At 42.7% G+C, this 3,750-nt stretch overlaps 1 long non-coding RNA gene across 1 annotated transcript in view; it reads left to right on the top strand.

Annotated features, from left to right (window-relative positions):
* The first annotated feature begins 2,260 nt into the window (after positions 1 to 2,260).
* LOC140340639 (uncharacterized) overlaps positions 2,261 to 3,750 on the top strand; it is a 7,314-nt gene continuing 5,824 nt past the window's right edge. Inside the window, exon 1 of the long non-coding RNA XR_011922694.1 lies at positions 2,261 to 2,942. This is a non-coding gene — a long non-coding RNA (uncharacterized lncRNA). The remainder of the gene's footprint in view (positions 2,943 to 3,750) is intronic.

The raw sequence follows: 3,750 nt of genomic DNA, 5'->3' as shown, positions 1-3,750 counted from the left end.
CACACACACGGGACACACACACGGGACACACACACGGGACACACACATGGGACACACACAGGGCACACAAGACACGCTCATACCTCAACGCAGTGCACGTGGCTGATAATCTAACCTATCACCTCTGTACATTTGTAGCTCAGATATACATCAGCCGCAACCAAAGGGCGATGCGAAACGCGTGGGTTTTGTCTTTTTAAATTTTTGTAGTGAAACAAATAGATTTGGAATCTTCCTATTACATTGTGGTTGCATTTCATCCTCATGTTAATATTTTAATGTATGAATAGATAAATAAATAAATATCCTGAAAAATATTTCCGCTTTACCGAAAATACTTTCCTCAAAAACAACGTATCTGGATATCTGAATGTGGAAAGAAGGATGATCAGTGTATAATATGGAGCCTCCTTCTCGTATAATTACATATTTAAATCTGCCCTCCAGTCGCCCCTTTATTCAACATGTCCTCTGTGCTCCTCTACATCAAACCTGCCCTCCAGCCTCCCCTTCATCAAACCTGCCCTCCAGCCTCCTCTTCATTAAATCTGCCCTCCAGCCCGCGAATCATTAAATCTGCCCACCAGCCTTCCCGTCATTAAATTTGCCCTCCAGCCTCCCCTTTATAAAATCTGCCCTCCAGCTCCTCTCTTGGACTGCTTATTCTGATTTTACTGCACACTGTGAGCTCCTCACAATGTACAATAGATCTGCAGCAAGTCAGATAGACCCCGCCCCATTTCCTGTCTGGAGGATGTCCAGCTTCATCTAGCCCCTCCCTCCCCAGCCTGACAGTTTCAGGCTCCTCCCTTTTTTCATTATTGGATTTCAGTTCTTTCAATCATAAAGGCTCAGCATCGCATGTGGGCGCTACCTAGGGTGGTACGCATGCAAATACATTCAGACTAGGAAGGCCACTCCCCCAGACATCCACCAATCAAGGCATGTTGTTATTTGCATATCCCCTCCCAAGTTGCTTACATCAGAGCTGAGTGATGTTTACAGAAAGCCATGTACATCCCCCTGCTGGCTCCTCCCACCAACTATAATCTGCCTGCCTTGCACAGAGAAGCACAGAGCCCCAGTGATGATCCAGCTGCACAGCTATTAATGGACCAAAGACATAAATATTTATCTAAATAAACAGCTTTAATTGTAAGTCGCTTCCTGTTACAGTGACAACACCCTGAGTGCTTACCAAAAAGTTCAGCTGTGTTGTCACCCTGAATTTTATTTAAAAAAACAATAGCTGAATAATACAAACACAAAGTTTTTGCATGTTGCAATTGTTTATGTTGAGTATATTGCTGTAATTTGCTAATTTCAGCTGCACTCTGCGTCCAGCTGCCATCAATTTTGATGAGGGTGTAGAAGGTCACAAATCCTCCACAGGAAAGTGCTCATTACTTACAGAGAACAATAAAATCCCAGGGTGGAATTTGTTTTTTTTGTAGCTAATTAGTTTTCCTGAGTTTATGAAGAAGCGCCCCCTACATGACATCTGCAATATTTCAGAGAAGGAATCTGTATCCACACAAGGCAAAGTAATAACTGAAAACAAATCGTCATATAGAGCAGCTTACATTTACTTTTTATCCACCTGGTGGTCCTGACAGTAATTCACTTCCTGTCCTAGGGTGACCACACTCACTGTGTTGTATCTATGGAAGAGCAGTGTTGTCACCCAAGCTGCTCTCCCTGTTTGGACTACAAATACCTCCCCTCAGCTCCATTATGATTAGGTGTTTTACAATTCAAAGCTGATTACATTGTATGGGATTCAGTGCTCACAATAATTTCTGGTAGGATCAACAGGTATTTTTCTGTACCCCCATCATATGTATTTCTATGTATGCAGCCTGACCTCAACCGGACATTAATATTGTGTGTTTACATAGCACCAACATATTACATGGTGTTGTACAAAGGTTATAGTCATGTGACCACCTGTCAGTCAAAGGAGCTTGCAATCTAATGTGCTTGCCATAGTCATATCTCATGGGAGGGGGGAGCCAATTAACATAACAGCATGTTTTTGGGATATGGGAGGAAACACATACAAACTCCATGCAGATGGTGTCCTGTCTGAGATTCATACTTGGTACTCCTGTGCTGCAAAGGCACCAGCCACCAGAAAATCCTGCCAGAAGCGCCCAGTCCCTGTCACTTCCTGTATGCTGATCAGAAAAGGCTTATAAATGCCACACCTTTTTGCACCCTTTTCATTTTGGTGTGCAATTAAAACCTGCAATGGGTTCCAGTCCTTCCCCATTTCTTCCTGCAACACACACAAAAAAAACTTTGGCTAGAGATACACCTGAAACCTTCAGTGGTCTCTCTGCAGAGATCTGACACTCCCCCCTGCTGGGTCACAACCAGAGCTCTCCAATCAGCAGGGAGAAGAGCTTTACTAGCTGCAAAGCTATTGGTGAAAGTCAGCAAGGGGCGTGTCAGACCTTTGCAGAGAGCTCACTGTTTCTAATCAGAAGAATTTTCCTTGTCTGCTCTCTAATGAAAACCAAGCGTTAGCCTTTGCACGCACAAACTTCATTTTTGAAGTTTTAACCTCAACTAAAAAATTGGCAGAAGCTTGAGAGGTCCATTAAAGGGTTGGGAGCGAAGCGCGTCATATTTATACCCCGGCCTCTGTAAACTGTCAAACACCAAATTCCTCACCCCAAGGCTCCTCCCTCATAGGATAAACTGGAGCTCTCCAGCACTTCATTCTGAATATTCACATCAGTCAGCAGAGGAGCAAGAAAGAAAAGATCCCAGACATGGATGGTGGCACCAAAAACTCCTACAATCCCGCATCCACCATGGCCGACATGCAGACGGCACCGGTCACCATCCGGCACAAGGACTACCTGATATGGTCCATCTGTAACATGGTCTGCTGCTGCTTTCCTATTGGGATCGCTGCCTTGATCTACTCTGTCAAGGTAAAGATGAGGATTATAATTTATTACCATTATTATTAAACTTTATTTATAAAGCACCAACATATTCCACAGCGCTGTACAATAAATAAGGGCTGCAAATGACAGACAGAGACAACCCATGTCACGGGAGGATCCTGCCCAAAAGAGCTTACAATCTAAAGGATTGATTGGTTGAATAATTGAATGAATTTACTTTTATTACTTAATATTAATATGATTAACTTGTATTCTTATAGTGCTGACATATTCTGCTGCTCTGTACAAATGCACAATCATGGTCCGCTCCTTCTCCTGTGTCTGTCTGTCATTTGCAACTCCTATTTAATGTACAGCGCGGCGTAATATGTTGGCGCTATATAAATCCTGTTTATTATTAATAATAATATTATTCAAGTCACTAACTGTTCCTCGAAAGAGCTGACAATCTAATGACTGTGTCGTAGTCATATTTCTTATTTATTCATTTATTTTGGTTTTATACACTGCACATTTCTATCACTAGGGGTGGTCGCCTTCTTGGTGTTTTTATTATTATCACATGGCAGCAAAAATGGATACATAGATATAAATACAACATGTCAGTGTTATGAGAAGCTTTTTTGCTTTAAAGGTTATTATATATAAAAGAGAATAGAGAGAGACAGATGGGAGAGAGGAGAGAGGAGAGAGAGAGAAAAGAGAAAGAGAAGAGAGGGAGAAGAGAGCAGAGAGAGGCAGATGGGAGAGGAGAGAGAGGAGAGAGAGAGAAAGAGGAGAGAGAGAGAGGGAGAAGAGAGCAGAGAGAGACAGATGGGAGAGGAGAGAGAGG

Source organism: Pyxicephalus adspersus, chromosome 11, assembly GCF_032062135.1.
Source record: "Pyxicephalus adspersus chromosome 11, UCB_Pads_2.0, whole genome shotgun sequence".
NCBI lineage: Eukaryota > Metazoa > Chordata > Amphibia > Anura > Pyxicephalidae > Pyxicephalus > Pyxicephalus adspersus.
The sequence above is the reverse complement of the archived record's forward strand: the minus strand, read 5'-3'. Positions and strand labels throughout refer to the sequence as shown.